At 38.7% G+C, this 21,133-nt stretch overlaps 1 pseudogene; it reads left to right on the top strand.

Annotated features, from left to right (window-relative positions):
• The first annotated feature begins 2,539 nt into the window (after positions 1 to 2,539).
• Positions 2,540 to 14,082, top strand: LOC129560006 (metalloendopeptidase OMA1, mitochondrial pseudogene; annotated as a pseudogene).
• The last annotated feature ends 7,051 nt before the right edge of the window (positions 14,083 to 21,133 follow it).

The raw sequence follows: 21,133 nt of genomic DNA, 5'->3' as shown, positions 1-21,133 counted from the left end.
TTCAGTCTTCTTTAGAATAAGGTTGGCCTTGGCCTCACCCTTATTGGGTGAAATGAAATGAAACATTATTATGTTTTTCCTTAAACAGCTGAGGTAAAGGTAGAGGGGAAGGAAAGAAAATGGTGCATGGTGGATGACAGTGGAACTTGCTGGTTAGAAAAGCGCATTTATTTTCTTGTTTCTAGCAGCTACGCTGCTGGACATCATTTAGTATTTCAAAGATACTTTATCTTTTGTCTCCTGTTATTTTTTATATAAAAAAACAACAGTATTTATTAAATTTAGACTAAAAGTTCAGCTCAGTTCAGTTGCTCAGTCGTGTCTGACTCTTTGTGACCCCATGGACTGCAGCACGCTAGGCCTGTCCATCACCAACTCCCTGAGTTTACTCAAACTCATGTCCATTGAGTTGGTGATGTCAGCCAACCATCTCATCCTCTGCTGTCCCCTTCTCTTCCTTCCTTCAATCTTTTCCAGCATCAGGATCTTTTCCAATGAGTCAGTTCTTCACATCAGATGACCAAAATATTGAAGTTTCAGCTTCAGCATCAGTCCTTCCAATGAATACTCAGGACTGATTTCCTTTAGGATGGACTGGCTGGATCTCCTTGCAGTCCAAGGGACTCTGAAGAGTCTTATCCAGCACCACAGTTCAAAAGCATCAATACTTCGGTGCTCAGCTTTCTTTATAGTCTGACTCTCATATCCATACACTACTACTGGAAAAACCATAGCCTTGACTAGATGGACCTTTGCTGGCAAAGTAATGTCTCTGCTTTTTAATATGTTGTCTAGGTTGGTCATAATTTTTCTTCCAAGACTAAAAGTATTCATGTATAAAAGTTATTCATATTATTTTTAATTTTATTTAGTTATATCTATCCATTACTAACTTATATTGCATTTTCTAACCTTAATGTGGCAGAGATGATAAGCGGCATAGCTATAACTTGATCCCAGTTCCCTTGATTTCAATTCTCCTGCGTGTTCTCATACACAAACATCTTGCTACCCATGTCAGTGTTCTGAGATTTCTCCAGCCAAAATTTTAAATATGGATAATTGCTGCTTCTAATGTAGCTGTATTAAAGCAGTTTTAAAGTTAAATGAACTAGAAAATATATATTAAGTCATGTATATGTGTATTTTGCAATATCCTTTCATTTTCAGCCTGAAATAGAATCTTTGAAGTAGAATGTTTTTATATCCCCTTGCTTTTTCTATGCTACAATTTTTATAAATATCTTTGGTCTGTGTTCTACCTCTAATAGGCTAGGAATATAATACAGAAGATATAAATTATACATTGGATATCATAATATTATAGAGCACCCCAGGTGGCCTGGTGGCTCAAACACAAGATTAAGTGTAAAGAAATTTGAGTGAAATAACTTGCTATTACAATGCTTACTTTTTCTTTCTTCTCTTTTTTCTCTAAATTCCTTTTCTCTCCATTTTTTCCTTTTTAAAAAACTGCATAAGCCTTCTCTCCAGGCAAGTTCTTTAACTAGTAGCGTTTCCTCAGCTCCATCCGTTAGAAAATCAGCCAGTAAAAACACTCTGACTTCACTCTCTGATTTTACCATGAGAAATTTTTCATTTTCTCCAAAACATCTCCTTCTTGAGCCTGTCTTTCAAACAATCTTTGTTAATGTAAATAACTGACAAAGCAACAAGCATTATACCAGGCATTTAGGAAGATGATAAATAAACTAAATATATATTAGCTTTGCTTCCATTTCTATTGCCTTGAAAATTTTGTCATAATCTTTTCTATCACTACATTATGAGCTAAATGCAAAAGGAAGAAGAGAAACAATTGCTTTTAGCACTATTTGCCCTTTGCTTCAGATTTTCCCCTTGTAAGAAGAGATATTAATGAATTTGAACAACATAAAAATAGTTTCATAGACTAGAATCAGTGGTCCAACTTGTAGACTTAAAAGACATGAATGGATTTCTTAAGACTATATTCAAAGTACACAGACATTATATGCAATTTATTTCTTATAGAACTTACAATTCTCTTAATTTCTATTATATGAATTTAACAGATAACAGAGAACCAGAGACTCAAAGAAAATCACCCAAATGAGTAAATGCCAATGCTAAAATTGGAAATTTTAGGTCTCTCTGACATCAAAACCTCTTATTAGCAACATGATCTTTGACACGTGCTTTGAGCTTCAAATTTCTCAGCTGGAAAGGAAGGTGGATGGTAGTCACCCATTTCATTCTCAACTGTTTACCAAGTTATAAGCACAGAAATGACATGTAACCTAATAAGGTGGCAAGTATTCACATAATCATACTGAAAAATGAATAGCTAGAAACTGATTTCAGATACTCTGGAAGAAAGAAACGTGATTCTACGTTTTATCCCCATTTATATAAGAAATATTTGTAGTAGGGATGACCAGGGAAGACTTTCCTGAAAAATTTGCTTTTCAGTTCACATCTGGAGCATAAGAGGAAATTAACTAAACAGAGGGGGAGAGGGTGGGCAAGTTTCTCTTGGGAAGTTCTGAAAGAGAAAACAATGGGAGAAGGTGCTGGTGGTGAGAGGAGCGTGGTTTTTTCAAGGACCCGAGCTTTGTCAATGGAACTGGATGAGGTATAGGAGAGGTTCCCACAACAAACTCTTTCTAACCAATGTGGTTGTTCGGTGGCTTAAAGTCAAACAGAGGCAAAGCTAACCAGCGGAAAGTGCTTTGTAAATGAGAAATCACTATGTTGGCGTGAAGGTTTATGGGAGTTTGCTGATTTCTTATTTTAAAAGACTATAATATTTTCCCTAAACTATTGTTAAAGTCTTAGCACTGAGTGGTATCTTTTCATGGCGTGAAATTGGGGTTTACAGAGGAGCTTCTGTTTCCACAGTGACAGAGCTGGAGACAATTCTTAACAGACGTTAGCTTAACACTTGGGGTGAAAATATGCTTCAAAGTATTAAATACACAGCCTCTGGCTGTTTCTAAAGAAGCACAGACTGACGATTGTGCATTTGTAGGTTGATTATAAATGTGGGCTTCTTTAGCTAAAGTGGGGAGAGCTAGGGAAACCCAGTTGTTTCATAAGCCAGAGGACAGAGAAGAATTCTCCCAACTGGTAAGTGAAGGAAGAACAGGAGAGAAATGTGTAAGCTGGTGAGTGATGGGTTGGTAGGTAGTTTTCCTGTGGCAAAAGACAACAAATATCTGTCTAGTCAAAGTTATGGTTTTTCCAGTAGTAATGTACAGAGGTGAGTACTAGACAATAAAGAAGGCTAAATGCTAAAGAATTGATGCTTTTGAACTATGGGGCTGGAGAAAATTCTTGAGAGTCCTTGGACAGCAAAGAGATCAAATCAGTCAATCCTAAAAGAAATCAACCCTGAATATTCATTGAAAGGACTGATGCCGAAGCTGATGCTCTAATATTTTGGCCACCTGATACGAAGAGCCATTGGAAAAGACCCTGATGCCAGGAAAGATTGAGAGCAGGAGAAGGGTGTGACAGAGGATGAGATGGTTGGATGGCATCACTGACTCATTGGGCATGAATTTGAGCAAACTCCAGCAGATAGTGAGGACAAAGAAGCCCAGCATTCTGTAGTCCATGGGGTTGCAAAGAGTGGGACACAACTTAACAACTGAATAGCAATAAGTAGGGAACAAATTTCTACCTGAAAGTCTTGCCTACCTTCCTCCCAGGTTTGCTGTCTAGTGAGAACTGCACCACACCCTCTCTCCAGTGCCAGAGATGGGGATAGAGACTTGTCTCCTTCTTTTTAAAAAAAAATTTTTTTAATTGGAGGATAATCTCTTTAGAATGGTGTTGGTTTCTGCCTTACAACAACTCAAATTAACCATAAGTATATAATATATCTAGGGCTTCCTAGTTGACAGCTAGTTGTAAAGTAATCCACCTCCTGATGCAGAAGACATTAGAGATGTGGATTCAGTCCCTGCATTGGGAAGATCCCATGGAGGAGGGCATGGCAACCCACTCCAGTATTCTTCCCTGGAGATTTCCATGGACTGAGAAACCTGGCAGGTTATAGTCCATAGTGTAGCACAGAGAGACACAACTGAATTGACATAGTACACACATCACCATGAAGCTGGTGACTGTGCCGTTCCTGCTATGTGTTAGATTAGACAATCTTCATTCATTCAAAAACTCTTCTTAGATCATATTCAATGTGTCAAATAATGTGCTGAGGGTTTTAAGAAAAAAGATATAAGCTCTGTTTTAGGGAAGTACAGACATATTCGGGCTTCCCTGATATCTCATTTGGTAAGGAATCTGCCTGTAATGCAGGAGACCCTGGTTGGATTTCGGGGTCAGGAAGATCTGCTGGAGAAGGGATAGGAAATCCACTCAAGTATTCTTGGGCTTCCCTTGTGGCTCAGATGGTAAAGAATCCACCTGCAATGTGGGAGACCTGGGTTCAATCTCTGGATTGGGAAGATCCCCTGGAAAAGGGAAAGGCAACTCAACTCCAGTATTCTTGCCTGGAGAATCCCATGGACTGAATAGTCCATGGGGTCATAAAGAGTTGGACACAATTGAGTGTCTTGCACTTTCACAGACATATTCAGTATATACATATACGCTCAGTTGCTTCAGGCCTGTCCGACTCTTTGCGACCCTTTGGGTCCTCCTCCAGGGGATCTTTCCGACCCAGGGATCGAACCCATGTCTCCTGCATCTCCTGCACTGCAGGTGGATGTTTGTCCACTGAGCCACCTGGGAAGCCCATATTAAGTACACGTGACATATATGCCACTACTTCTACTTTCATTCTTGTAGCAGACTTCATGAGTCATTTACAGAACAGTGCTCTCAAAAACTGTCTCAGCATAGTGAAACTGATTACACAGTTGGTTTGAATGGTAAAACTTTTTCTTCTATTGTCACTGCAGAAATATTCATGAATGTATTACTGTGTTCCTACGTTGTTGTTGAAGTCCACTGGATTGCCCAGTTTCTGCTACATGAATATGTACACCAACAAAGGATAAGTTCTCTACAATATTTCATTTTATTTTTCTCCTATCAGTCTTATATTTGGCATCCTAAGTGGCTTCCTGCCACAAATGCCCAATTTCTGACGTTTCTAGTGCCTTTCACATTGTGAAGTCTGCAAATGACTTTAAGAAAGAGTTGCATGGATATTAAAGACAAGCTTTTTGCTTCTGGTATGAGGATTACAATCTCTTTCACTCAAGTGTGTCTTCAGCGAGAATTTATAGAGTGCTTTGAATATTCATTGGAAGAACTGATGCTGAAGCTCCAATACTTTGGCCACCTGATGCGAAGAACTGACTCACTGAAAAAGATCCTGATGCCAGGAAAGATTGAAGGCAGGAGGAGAAGAGGATGACAGGATTGAGATGGTTGGATGGCATCACTGACTCTATGGACATGAGTTTGAGCAAGCTCCAGGAGTTGGTGAAGGACAGGGAAGCCCGGCATGCTGCAGTCCATGGGGTCGCAAAGACTCGGACATGACTGAGTGACTGAACTGAATTTGTGTGTATTGGACACTGCAGATTTTGGGACAATGAGAAACCATTTTGACATCAGTTTAATGGAAGAGATGTGTATGAAAATAAAAACCAATCATAACAAAGCAAGGCTGGAGGAACATACAAAGTTATAGCTAATCCAGGGAAGAAAAAGATTAATTCTGCTGGCAATCATCGTATAATGTGTCAATAGGAAGGAATATTTGAGATGGATCTTGAAGGGTAAGTGGAGTGCTGTAGGCTGAGAGGATAAACACTAGCTTTTTAAGGAAAAGAACGATAGGAGAGCTGAATACACTGAGATTTGAAAATGCATTATACAAAACAAGGCTGATAAAATTGTTTGGTCTAGATTATGAACAGATTTAAATTCCAGGTTCATAATACTATAAATGAAAAAGCAAATAATATCCCTGACTTGTTTATTAACATTATTTCCATTTTGTGTATTTTCTAGGCTGATTAAATGTCCACAAGCCAAGGAACTATGGTTCTTGCCACTAAATGACCTAGTTCATCAACATGGGAAATCGTTTGTGACCTCCCAGAAAGAAAAGGAAAAGAAGGATAGGAGGAAGGAAGGTAAAAAGGAAAGGAGGGAGAGAGGAATGGAGAGAAAGTGAGAGTGATGAAGATAGAGAGAAATTATAACTAAAAGAAAAAGACAAAGAGGAGAAAGTAGAGCGGGAAAGAAAAAGGAAGAAATCATTTGGGTTCACTGCCAATAAGAGTTAGGAAAGCTGATTTCTTAAGATAAACTGAAGTAAAACAAAATATGCTCCATATGTTGAAACTGTATACTTAGTTTGAGATAAACAAAAACATGTTTGGAGAATAGCTGCCATAATTAAAAAGAAATTAAAAGAAAGAAAGAAAAACCATCTGGGGATAAATATATATTTAAACACACACACAGACAAAAACACACAGTGATTCCAAAACTTGAAGTTTTTCTTGATTTAAGTAAACTCTCCTGTTGCAAAAGGGCATTGCATCAGTTTTAGCCCAAATGCCGAGCACCTCATGTTCCACACTAGAGCTCTACAGAGCTGCTCAGCATTACTCAAACATGAGAAAACCTTTCCAAAGCCTGTCCTTTGCTCCTGCTTTCTTCCCTGCTATGAATGCACTTTTCCTTTTGGCTGACTCCCACTCACTCCCAAGTGCCCAACTCAGATGTCACCTACTCCCAACAGTGTGCCAGACACCCAGCAAGGTTGATGATGGCTTATTCATCTGTGAACTTTAGCATGTCTATCAGTTTCCTGTGGCTGCCATAATAAAATACTGCAACCTGGGTGTCTTAACTGTTGGTTGTTTCACAATTCTGGAGGCTAGAAGTCTGATACCAGGTTCAAAATCAGGTTTGGGTACATCTAAGGACTTTGAGGGAGAGTCTAGTCTGTAATGTCCTTCTAGCTTCTAATGATGGCTGGCAATCTTTTGCATTCTTTGGACTACAGTTGCATCACTCCAATCTCAGTCTTCATCTTCACATGGTGCTCTCCCTGTGTTTCTTGTGTCTTCACATGGCCACCTTCTTATAAGGACACCAATTGTGTTGGGTTACGGCCCCCACTCTATTCCAGTATGACCTGGTTTTAATTTATAAGTCACATCTAAGACCATCTTATTTCCAGCAGACTTGAATTCACTTTCTGAGGTAATGAGGAGTAGAACTTCAACTTATCCTTTGAGGGATATAATTCAACTCATAGCAACAAGACTACTCCACATCTCGTTTCACTGAAAAATTCAGATGCTTGCCTGTTTGTGTCCCCAGTCCCCAAAGAAGTTGATAAGAAACTCCGTTTCAAGAAATATATAGATATATATGTGTATACATATATATTTTTTTCCATGACTGAGCATAGTTAATTTAATAAATTCATAGTTCATGTCTTCCAAATTGAGTTAGAGTATTTCTTATTAAAGCTACAAGGAAGGGACTTCCCTGGTGGTACAGTGGTTAAGAATCCACCTTCCAACGCCTTCCAAGGCAGGTGACATAGGTTTGATCCCTGGTCAGGGAACTAATATCCCCCAGGCTGGGCGACAGCTAAGCCTGTTCTTCACAACTACTGAGGCCAGACACCCTAGAACTCACATGCCTCAACTAAGACAAGATGCAGCCAAGTAAATAAATATTTTAAAATATTTAAATAAAGCTCAAAGGAGATTCAGTTCAGTTCAGTCGCTCAGTCGTGTCCGACTCTCCGCGACCCCATGAATCACAGCACGCCAGGCCTCGCTGTCCATCACCAATCCTGGAGCTGAGGCAATTAAATCTACACTTAAGGGAAAACACACAGCACATGGTGACATCATTTTCATTACACTCCTCAAAGAGATACTGTCTGTTAAAGTGGACAACGTGGCACAGGAGAATCCTCACCTGGAGTCACCTAAAGGGAAGAGGATCCCTGAGAAAAAAAGACCCATGTTTAAGTGTAGTTCTGTCTAGGTCACTATACAGTATTGATACTATCGCTTCTCCTCTGTTCGCCTCAGCTTATCCTCAGGAGATGAGAGTTAGACAAGAAAGAGTGATTTTAAAATTTAAAGAAGCATAAGAACTCTCTTTTCAAATGAAATCTTTCTCAAAGCCCCAATTTAAATAGCAGATTTTTGTGAGGCTGCCTGAGACCAGGTGAAGAAAGTGAGCCTGAATGTCCCTGGATTAGTCATCCCCAGGGTGACTTCCCCACAAGAAGTTCCAAAGACTTCTGGAAACACAGATTTAAAACTACTCAGTCAGATGAAAGTCTTTGGTATATAGTTTATATGCTATATATAGTATATAGCTTTGGTATATAGTCACGGACATAGACTTTCATCCATTTAAAAAAAAAAAGGAAAGAAGAAATAGGAAGAGAGAACAAAAGGGAGGAAGAGGAGAGGAAGGAGAAGAGGGAAGAAGGGGAAAGATGGAAAATGTATTAGAAAATAAGATACTGGGGGGAAATTGTAAAGAGGGTCAAAGATCTTGAACAAAACTTTTCATAGCCATAAAAATATCCTCTCCTATTTTGTCTTGGTATTCATACAGCAAATTCTAAATTAAGTTTGCCTTATTTTGTACATGTACATTGTTGTTTTTAGCCACATTATAACTGTATGATCACACAGGCAATACAGTCTGAAGGAGAAACAGAGAATGTGGACAACTACATGCGAACTTCAACGAGTGGCTCAAACGAAGATGTGTTTGTTGTACTCAAGTCAGCCATATCTAAAATAACTTTGCCATAACTACTTTGCCTTTTTTGCCCCAGCAGTCATAAATTGTGTTCCCAGGGAATACAGATTGTTGTAGGCTTCTTTTCCTTGGTGAATGCTAACCCTTCATTTTGACATAACCATCTCTTATCTTCAACCTGTATTCTTCTTTCCAAATGTAACTTAACATCCTTTAGGAAGCCTTCTCTGAACACCCATGTCCAATTAACTTCACTCTCCTCCATGTGCCCCTATGTATCATCTGTATCTTGATAGAATTGATACTTTGTACTGTCACTCTGAATTGTAGTCTATTTAATTGCTGCTTATGTACAAATAATGAGTTATTCTGGAGCAGTCTCATTTGTGTCTTAGTGCCCCTGTCCCAGCCCCTATTCACTGTGCCAGGCACATGATGGGTATTGTAAATGATTGCTGAATGCATGAGTTAATGTAAAGGAGAATCTGTTTCAAACTGTTTTAAAGTTTTTCAGGTAATATTGGAAAAGTATCAATATGAGAGTGGTCATAATTTGAATGTCAGCATTCTATTTAATTTGTACAGGAGAAATGAAATATTACAGTCAAATGTCTAGTGGCTTTATATTCCCAATTCAACAGTCATGAAGAGGGAACACAGAAAATGAACTTTTTTTTTCCATACTTATCTTGGAAATTAGCCCAAGAGCCAAATGTTTTATTTTAATGGTATGTTTCTTCTCTCAGACCACAACTAGTAAACATTTCAGATCACACATACACACAATGTTTGTTTGTATTTACTGTAATTCCCTATGCAACTCCAGATGCTTGGACCATTTAGGCATCTAATACATGTTTGATGAATTAAAGAATAAATGAAGGGACCCTTGAATAAAATGAGCTTAGATTCTGACATCCATTAGCAAGCTGTTACCAGTTTTCATCTGTCTAGTTTAAATGTAGGCCATCCATTTGGAGAGAGGGAATGGGAAAACATGTTACAAAGGACTGATCTGTTCAATGCTTTTGAATCAATAATTAAAATATAATCACTTATAAAACATTTGCTACAACATGGTGGAGAATACTGGATTCTGACTTTGGCTTTGTCCCCATATTGCTACATGAGATTAACTTTTTTACATAACCAGATTGAGCTTGGTTCCACCTACATTAATATATTCAGACTTTATGGGGAAAAGATGATATTTTCTTTAAGTCTGATACAGTCTAATATGATTCTGATATGATTATATATGTGATTGGACCATGACAATATGTGTACATCCCAGGGAGACTTTTAATTTGGTATCTTTGGTAGACAGGCATCATTTTAAAGTTTTACTTTAAAGAAATGAAATATTGCCTCTTTGATTAATTTCTAGGGAAAGTTGTTTGAAAAAATTCATCCTCTGTGCCTCAGGCAACATACCTCTGGCTCCATACTTCTATTGCACTCTATATTCAAAAGATCTGTCATTAAGTGTAGACCTTCTTAGAGGAAAGTTTTATTGAATATGATTTGAAAGTAGAATATGGCTCTTGGAATGGGAATGGCAAAAGATCTTACTTCCTACCTTATCAAATGTTTCTACCAATTATGTATCATACTGCCCTGAAAATTCTGGCAAATTAAGCATTCTTTACCTCTTTACACTCCCCATTCACTTTATAAGTTATTTCCCTGATTGATGTCAGGGTGACATGCCATGTCTGATCATGTATTTATAAACCAGCTTAAAGATCAGAGTGCTTTCATCTGCATTATCTTGATGGAGCCTCACAAGTCTTACGAGATGTAGCTCATGAAATGGATAGCTGCTTGTTTCTCAAATAGGAAATTGAGGCTCAGAGCTTTCAGATTTATGAAAGGATAGATAATGAAAATGGATGGAATTGTGCCTTGAATCTGAGCATTTGATTTCTGGTTCAAGGGTTATTGACTATGCCTTAGTGCAAATCCTGAAAGATGATACTGTGAAAGTGCTGCACTCAATACATCAGTAAATTTGGAAAACTCAGCAGTGGCCACAGGACTGGAAAAGGTCAGTCTTCATTCCAATCCCAAAGAAAGGCAATGCCAAAGAATGCTCAAACTACCGCACAATTGCACTCATCTCACACGCTAGTAAAGTCATGCTCAAAATTCTCCAAGCCAGGCTTCAGCAATATATGAGCCATGAACTTACGGATGTTCAAGCAGGTTTTAGAAAAGGCAGAGGAACCAGAGATCCAATTGCCAACATCCACTGGATCATGGAAAAAGCAAGAGAGTTCCAGAAAAACATATATTTCTGTTTTATTGACTATGCCAAATCCTTGACTGTGTGGATCACAATAAACTGTGGAAAATTCTGAAAGAGATGGGAATACCAGACCACCTGACCTGCCTCTTGAGAAACCTATATGCAGATCAGGAAGCAACAGTTAGAACTGGACATGGAACAACAGACTGGTTCCAAATAGGAAAAGGAGTACGTCAAGGCTATATACTGTCACCCTGCTTGTTTAACTTATATGCAGAGCACATCTTGAGGAACTCTGGGATGGAAGAAGCACAAGCTGGAATCAAGATTGCCTGGAGGAATATCAATAACCTCAGATATGCAGATGACACTACCCTTATGGGAGAAAGTGAAGAGGAACTCAAAGGCCTCTTGATGAAAGTGAAAGAGGAGGGTGAAAAAGTTGGCTTAAAGCTCAACATTCAGAAAACGAAGATCATGGCATCTGGTCCCATCACTTCATGGGAAATAGATGGGGAAACAGTGGAAACAGTGTCAGACTTTATTTTGTTGGGTTCCAAAATCACTATGGATGCTGATTGTAGCCATGAAATTAAAAGACGCTTGCTCCTTGGAAGAAAAGTTATGACCAACCTCAGTTCAGTTCAGTTCAGTCACTCAGTCGTGTCCGATTCTTTGCAATCCCATGAATCACAGCATGCCAGGCCTCCCTGTCCATCACCAACTCCCGGAGTTCACTCAAACTCACCTCTATCGAGACGGTGATGCCATCCATCGATCTCATTCTCTGTCGTCCCCTTCTCCTCCTGCCCCCAATCCCTCCCAGCATCAGAGTCTTTTCCAGTGAGTAGGTAGCATATTAAAAAGCAGAGACATTACTTTGCCAACCAAGGTCCGTCTAGTCAAGGCTATGCTTTTTCCAGTGGTCATGTATGGATATGAGAGTTGGACTGTGAAGAAAGCTGATCGATGAAGAATTGATGCTTTTGAACTGTGGTGCTGGAGAAGACTCTTGAGAGTCCCTTGGACTGCAAGGAGATCCAACCAGTCCATTCTAAAGGAGATCAGTCTGGGGTGTTCATTGGAAGGACTGATGTTGAAGCTGAAACTCCAGTATTTTGACCACCTCATGCGAAGGGTTGACTCACTGGAAAAGACTCTGATGCTGGGAGGGATTGGAGGCAGGAGGAGAAGGGGACACCAGAGAATGAGATCGATGGATGGCATCACCGACTTGATGGACGTGAGTTTGAGTGAACTCCGGGAGTTTGTGATGGATAGGCGGGCCTGGCATGCTGAGATTCATGGTGTCACAGAGTCAGACACGACTGAGTGACTGAACTGGAACTGGAACTAGTGCTTTAATGGGCATTCAAGAAACAGCTTTCCTCATTCATACATTCTTTCTTCCAATATATTTACTGAACATCTATTATTTGCAGGTATTGTGTCTGGTGTTTGTGTTATAATGGGAATCAAGCCAAACCCCTTTACTTTGTTGAGTTTTTAATAAGGGAGAAAAATATAGAGACAATTACAAAGCTTACTATCTCACACAGAAAAGCACGTAAACAAACACAACCACTAATTGGAGGGACTCATCACTTTTGTCACTGTTTGGATAAATCAAGCAAAAGAAGGTACGCTTCAGACTGGTCCAATGTTTAAGACGTGGCCTTCAAATACAGAGGACATGGGTTTGATCCTTGGTCAGGGAATTAAGGGCTTCCCTAGTGGCTTAGAAGTAAAGAATCTGTCTGCAATGCAGGAGACATGGGTTCATCCCTTTGTTAGGAATCCCTTGGAGGAGGAAATGGCCACCCATTTTTTGATTATTGCCTGGAGAATCCCAAGGACAGAGGAGCCTGGTGGGCCATAGGGTCGCAAAGACTTGGACACAATTGAAGGCACACATGCCTGCAAAAACTCAGATCGCATATGCTGTGGGGCAACTGAGCCTGAACTCTCTGCAGTACCACAACTAGAGAGAAGCCTACATTCCACAACAAGAGTCCACATGCTGCAACTAACACCTGATGAAACCAAATACATTTTTTAAAAGTTAGAAAGAAAGATAAACTTCACCTGTGAACTGTAGTCTGATAAATTGTGCTTTCTTCTGATTTAATTCACTGACCAACTGGAGAAAATGTAACACACTAGCTGTAATCAATTCTTTTGAATTGTGGTACTGGAAAAGATTCTTGAGAGTCTCTTGGACTGAAAGGAGATTAAATCAGTCAGTCTCAAAGGAAATCAACCTTGAATATTCATTGAAAGGACTGATGCTAAAGCTGAAGCTCCAATACTTCAGATACCTGATGGGAAGAACTGACTCAGAAAAGACTCTGATGCTGGGAAAGATTGATGGCAGGAAGAGAAGGGGATGACAGAGGATAAGATGGTTGGATGGCATCACTGGCTCAATGGACATGAGTTTCAGTAAACTCCAGGAGATAGTGAAGGACAGGAGGCCTGGTATTGCAAAAAATTGGACATGACTTGGTGACTGAACAACAACAAACCTTACAGCAAGTACCCAGGCCTGGGAATAAAGCAGTGTGATAAGTTTCCTTTTCTGTTTGGAAATTTTTTTTTTTCTATAGGGCTTTCAGTAACCAAAGAACAGTATGCCTCTTGAGTACCAAAAGTAAGGAAATTTGGAGGACTACCCAAAAATTACTGCATTGAACAACTCTTTTTCAAGGCAGCCGCAGATAAAAAGAAGTTGTGTTCATCCCTGCTCTTTCAAAGTTGTGTCCTCCAAATTGTTCTCCCATAAGAGACATCAGGAGTTTCCTCATTTCACGGTTTCAACTTATCCAATTCCTCTCTTGATAATTCTTAAACCAGTGTAGAAACTACTTGTAATCATTGTAAGTATTCTTGGGTATAAGGAAATGGTGGCAAACACTTCCTTGTAACAAGAAGGAACTATTTAAAGAATATGTTAGGAAGACAAAAATGGAAGTTATTATTTGGGTTACTACTTGTAGTGGCTTTGTTTCACTCAATTGAAAGTAAGTCCAATCATGGGAAAGAGCAAGCTACTATAATTGGGGAAAGAACATCTCAGAATTATATCAGAACTGGAACATGAGCTTTTGATGGAAGAATTTTAAAATGTTATGCTGAGAAAGAGGACTAAACTCTCAATCCTTCTTTCCCCCGTCTTCTCCCCTTTGGCCTTTGGGATTAGCAGATGCAAACTAGTATATACGGAATGAATAACTAACAAGGTCCTACTGTATAGCACAGGGAATTATATTCAGTATCCTGTCATAAATCATAATGGACAAGAAATGAAAAATAACCTATTTGTATAACTGAATTACTTTGCTGTATAGCAGAAATTAATGCAACATGGTAAATCATCTATACTTCAATAAAATAGGAAAGGAAAAAAAAGAAAGACACACAGTACTTCACCATTAAGGACAAGACACGGTTTATCATGCAACTAAATGTGATAAAGATATTCTAGGGATCTCTAAGATTAACTGGATTATTCATGTGGTTGATTCCCCAGATAAAAGCTTTTGTGATTCCAATTTTAGTATATGTGTTGCCAAAGTCAGCACTTCTTTTGTGATTCCAAATGGACAAATATTTATCTTCACTAGGTTTTTACATAGTGTAACTGGTATTCATAAAATTTTCTTCCTTCTAGGCTATGAAATAGAACATGTAGTACTTGGGCAGCCTGCAATAAAAGACTAGCTTGGCTGATTTATTGGATTTCTCAGGTTTGATTTTTCACACAGTGAGCTGGGCCATTTGTCCTTGAGATAGTTTAGCACTTTGGGGAAAATCTATATTGCAGGAGCATATGTTTGATTGACCATACAGTAGGACATTGGAGGCTGAAACTGACAAAGTTGGATCACAGCTTGCTGCAAAGCCTTGTGTGGATGTCAGGGCCAGGCCAGTGTTTTGACAGCAGATAGAATTTGCAGGTAGCCTCCACGGTCATCTCAAGTTGCCAGAAAGGGTATAGAATACCCTTTTCACGGAAACTGAGCTGACATATGTGTACCGCTGGTTCTCTGTAATTACCTACCGCTTTCTGGACCAGACCTTCAGTTGCTATTCAAACTCAGCATGAAACTTTTTTTTGAAGAATCAGGCAGGGAAGACCTAAATATCACTGTTTTAAAAAATGTATACACTTTCCATATAAAAACAGAAGCAAATATCATTAACATTTACAGTTGAAGGAAAAGCTTGAAGTTAATTTAAAATGTTTGAAACACAGGACACTTCCCAGGTGATGCAATGGTAAAAGAATACTCCTGCCAATACAAGAGACACACGTTCAATCCCTGGGTTGGGGTAATCCCCTGGAGGAGGGCATGGCAACCCACTTTATTATTCTTGCCTGGAAAATTCCATGGACAGAGGAGCCTGGCAGGCTGTGGTGCATGGGGTTGCAAAGAGTTGGACATGACTGAGCACAGATGAGACACAGGACCTGTTTAATGCAGCAATATATCATTTTTATGTAACCTTTTAAAAAAGGATGTTTGCAGTGAAAACAAAAGTGGATGTTCAGAGTAAAGCCATCCATATTACAGGTATTATCTAAATTCTTCTAATGTATTTACTTTTTATGAAACACCGATTATTTTAATTCATTTAAAAATATCTGCAATGAGGAAAATGTCACAGAATAAATTCATATTACACTTAAAAAAAAATAACTAATTGCATCTCTACTGTGTATAAATGGTTACTCTAAGCCTCTGGGGTAAAGTGATCCAGAAATCAATCCGTCCTCCCAGAAACCCTGTTACTGCAAAAAATCAAGCAGCTCAGTCTTCACCTTCATTTGGAAGATGCCATGTACCTCAAGAATGGAGGAGAAGCTAAAGATACCTTGGGATATTGGCTTGATATTTAAGAAAGCATGCAACGCTAAATCTTTTGATCAATTAGCAGACCACCTCAGTGAAAACACACTCCTTCAAAGGCCATATTTAGCACTTAATTGTAGATCTTACCAGAACCTGTTTTTCCTTATATCTTTCCTTATGTCTATGCCAAATTCCTTTTGCATTACTTTTCAATGGCTGGTAGCTCTTCTATCTCAAATGCTGTGCCCAGAATGGGAACCAACATTCCTACACCTTTTCTTTATCTTTTTGTAACAGAACTTATTTTTAGAGCAGTTGTATGTTCACGCAAAACTGAGTAGAAAGTACAGTTTCTATTATTTCCCCTACTCCCCCACCCTATCCCCCTAAATAGCCTTCCCCACCATCAACATTTCACACTGGGGTGGTACATTTGTTATCATCATTGAGCCTACACAACATTACAACAGAAATCCACAGTTTATATTAGGATACACTCATGGTGTTTACATTCTATTCATTTTGACAAGTACATTATGACATATTCACCATCATAGCATCATACAGAATAACTCCTCTGCCCTAAAAATCCTGTGTTCTGTCTATTCATTCCTCCAGACCCCCTAACACTTGGCAACCACTGATTTTTTTTTTTTTTTTTTTGACTGCATCAAGTCTTAGTCATGGCACATAAGCTCTTAGTTGTGGCCCATGGAATCTAGTTCCCTGACCTGGAATCAACCCAGGTCCCCTGCATTAGGAGCATGGGGTCTTAACCCCTGGACCACAAAATAAGTCCTAACCACTGACTTTTTTTAGTCTTCAAACTTTTGCTTTTTCCAGGATGTCATAAATTTGGAATCATACAGGATGTGACTTTTTCACTTAGCAACATGCATTCAAGTTTTTTTCATGTCTTTTCATGGCTTCATAGCTCATTTCTTTTTAGTGCTGATTAATATCCTACTGTATGGATGTAACACAGTTTATTTATCCAATCACCAGCTGAAGGACATCTTGGTTGCTTCCACATTTTGACAATTACGAATAAAGTTGCTATAAACGTTTGTGTGAAAGTTTTTGTATGGACATAACTTTTCAACTCATTTGAATAAATACATACTAAGTATGGTGATTGCTGGATGTAATGATGTAAGATTATGTTTAATTAGGTAAGAAACTGACAACCAATCTTCTAATATGGCTGTAATAGCAATAAGTGAGTGTTCTTGTTGTTCCATCTCCTCTCCAACACTTGGTATTGTTATTGCTCCAGGTACTGGCCAATCTAAGAAGTATGTGCATGTGCTAAATTGCTTCAGTAGTGTTTGACTCTTTGTGACCCAATGGAATATGTGGTGGCATCCTATTGCTATTTTAAATGGGCTTGTTTGCCATCTGTATATCTTCTTTAGTGAGATAACGTTTTATAGATTTTGCCCATTTTTTGATAAGGTTTGTTCATTTTCTTATCACTGAATTGTAAGAGTTCTTTGCATATTTTAGGTAACAACCTTTACTGGATATGTCTTTTGTAAACATTTTCCCTCAGTATTTGACTTGTCTTCTCATTCTCTTGATCTTTTTTCTCATTTTATATATATAAAATGATCATTTTTATTGAATTTCTTACATTGTTGCTTCTGTTTTATGTTTTGGTATTTTGGCCCTTCAAGGCATGTGGGATCTTAGTTTTCTGACCAAGGATCAAACCTTCATCCCCTGTGTTGGAAGGTGAAGTCTTAACCAATGGACCACCACAGAATGTATGTATGCTTTCTATGTGCAGAAGAAACCTGGGTTCATTTTGTAAATTTGGGGTAATATAGAAAATTTAGATGTCAAAATTGATACCAAAAATGTCCCCCGTGGTAACTGTCTTGTTATCTGGTCTATCACTAAAGAACTCTCAGCTTTACAGGAAGCTAAGTAATGTTCCCTTCTGGTAGGCCAGGAATACAGAAAAACTAGGAAATATCAGAATAAAAAGAATATTCCTGCAAAGGTCAGGCTAAACCTGGAGAAGTAAACTGAGTAATGATTGTTTCTTGATATCTGTTGGCAAACTGAGAGAGACAATTAGATATTTCTGACATACAAGTTGTAACCCCAGAGAATATATAAGATCTCCTGAAAATAGAGTCTTCTTCTGAAGAAGTGAAGTCGCTCAGTCATGTCTGACTCTTTGTGATCCCATGGACTGTGGCCTACAAAGCTCCTCTGTCCATGGAATTTTCCAGGCAAGAGTAATGGCGTGGGTTGTCATTTCCTTCTCCAGGGGATCTTCCTGAACCAGGGATCAAATCTGGTTGCCCACTTTGCAGGGAGACTTTTTACCATCTGAGCCACCAGGGAAGTCCATGAATCTCAACATAATTTAGGACCATTTTATTAACCACACACTAAGAAGTTCTTTGTATATTAATCAGTAACTCTTACTGTGCTCATATAAATAAACAGGCAGATAAAAGAAAACACCAAATGAATCACACTGATTCAGAAGGTTATTAAATTAATAAATGCTGTGAAATCTTTGCCCTAGTGACAAGAATTTGAACACAAGCAGATCTAATATCTGGCCTTGCTCTCATAGTAGTTGGTGGGATCCTAACATGCTATGCTAGAGAGAAAGAGGGTTAGAGAGAGGGTTGCACTGTGAGACAAACCAAAGCAAAATAAAACAAACAAAAAAAAGCACACAAAATGCATTATTCTGTCAATCACTAGTCCCCAAAATGAATACTACAAACTTGAACCTTTTCCTATAAACTCTATCTCCCTAATTAAATCATCATTATCTTTGTAGTATGATAATTATGTGAAAAGCACTATTTCCTTTTACCTCTGTGAGAAGAAAATCAATAACCTTTGTAATCCTTAAATGAGCTTTTCTCCTTTAATTGTTATTTGTGTTAAAAATGTCTGACATCTTCCATGTTACAATTACAAAATTAAAACCAGTATTTAAAAGTAGAAAAGAATTCAAAGAACATAGACCAAAAAAAAAAAAAAGTGTCTGACATAAGACCCCAAGTTTTCCATTTGACATGTGTTTCTTGAGCACCTTTTCCATACTCAGCACTAGGAATGACTATGTGAACAGAAATAAAGTGGTCAAAACATAGGTGGATAAACTTGAAACATGGTGGCATTTCACATCAGAAGGTCAGATACAGTGAGATCTGAGCAGAGCGGTGAACTAAATAAGATGAAAAAGCAGAAACCGGAGGACAAGATTTCTACTATAATGAACATTTAGATCCCTGAACAGTGGGCTATATTGAAGGTACAGCATAAAGGCCAGAGTGACTACTGATGAAAGTAACTTGAGATGGGGCCACAGAAGCAGGCCAGGGCCAGATCACATAGAACTTTGTAGGTCATGGCCAAGATTTTAGATTTTCTTCAACTGTAATGAGAAGCCATTGTTATTCAACAACTATTTGTAATTGAAGCAATAACATCTTGGGAGGGGGTGAGGGGGAAGTCTTAGTGTTATTACACATTATCAGTGGTCGCCTAATCCAGGATTTCTCAGTGTTGGCACTGCTGACATTTTGACCCAGATAATTGTTGCGGGAGGCTTTCTTCTACATTGTAAGATGTTCAGCAACATTTCTGGTCCTCTGTTCACTCCATGACAGTAACAGACTCCTTCCAATTGTGGCAAATAAAACTGTCCTCAGACAATGACAATGATCACCTGCTCCAGTTGAGAACCACTAATATAATCCAATTCATTTTTATAAATGCAATAGCTATGAGGTTAAATTACTTATTTTAGGTAAACAAAGACAGTTCTAGAACTAAAGGAGGAACTAATAAACATATATATATATGTGTGTGTGTGTGTGTGTATAAATATACATATTTATATATATTCTAAACACATATAAAACACATCATCTAGTGTTATTAACTATCTTATGAGAGTGTTACCTTTATCTGATTTATAGATAAATAACAGAGTACATCATGAGGAATGCTGGGCTGGAAGAAGCACAAGCTGGAATTAAGATTGCTGGGAGAAATATCAATAATCTCAGATATGCAGATGACACTACCCTTGTGGCAGAAAGTGAAGAGAAACTCAAAAGCCTCTTGATGAAAGTGAAAGAGGAGAGTGAAAAGGTTGGCTTGAAGCTCAACATTCAGAAAACTAAGATCATGGCATCTGGTCCCATCACTTCATGGGAAATAGATGGAAAAACAGTGGAAACAGTGTCAGACTTTATTTTTTTGGGCTCCAAAATTACTGCAGATGCTGATTGTAGCCATGAAATTAAAAGATGCTTACTCCTTGGAAGGAAAGTTATGACCAACCTTGATAGTATATTAAAAAGCAGAGACATTACTTTGCCAACCAAGGTCCGTCTAGTCAAGGCTATGGTTTTTCCCATGGTCATGTATGGATGTGAGAGTCGGACTGTGAACAAAGCTGACCGCCGAAGGATTGATGCTTTTGAACTGTGGTGCTGGAGAAGACTCCTGAGAGTCCCTTGGACTGCAAGGAGATCCAACCAGTCCATTCTAAGGGAGATCGATCCTGGGTGTTCATTGGAAGGACTGATGCTAAAGCTGAAACACCAATACTTTGGCCACCTCATGCAACAAGTTGACTCACTGGAAAAGACTCTGATGCTGGGAAAGGTTGGGGGCGGGAGGAGAAGGGGACGACAGAGAATGAGATGGCTGGATGGCATCACCGACTTTGTGGACATGAGTTTGAGTGAACTCCGGGAGTCGGTGATGGACAGGGAGGCCTGGCGTGCTGTGATTCATGGGGTCGCGGAGAGTCGGACACAACTGAGCGACTGAACTGAACTGAACTTGACTCTTAGAAAGGTGAAGTGATTGGAAGTCAGATTGTGGCTTGAACTCAGATCACTAAATTTTCATCTGCTTTTATAATACACTGTTAACTTGGGATACATTTGAGAAGACAACCACAGAATTTTCCTTGAGCTTTTTAGCCATTTAATGCCAATTCAAGGAACAGAGAGACAGGGACCTCTGATCTTCTAATCCCACTTTATAAGAAGGAAGAAAAGAAAAAGAATTGGAAAGTTAATGCAAATTCTCATCTCCATTTTTTAAAATCTAAAATTAATATGAAATACCTTACTCCATGTTTAAGCCATACACCTGGGCTGCTGTATTTTGACCAGAGGTTGTTTCAAAGTGGGCTGTCAAAAAGTGTATGGAAAGGAAGTTCTCAGTCTCTGGGGTCTTCAATAAGGAAGATGCTTATTCTGCTGGTTTCTAATTCACCAGATGTTTTATTGCTTCAACTCCCAACAGATTATTGGGTGGATCTGGT

Source organism: Moschus berezovskii, chromosome 16 (genome assembly GCF_049115385.1).
Source record: "Moschus berezovskii isolate FMDL1 chromosome 16, NW_MosBer_1.0, whole genome shotgun sequence".
In the NCBI taxonomy this organism is placed as follows: Eukaryota; Metazoa; Chordata; class Mammalia; order Artiodactyla; family Moschidae; genus Moschus; species Moschus berezovskii.
Note: the sequence above shows the minus strand (reverse complement) of the source record. Positions and strands in the feature narration are given on the sequence as shown.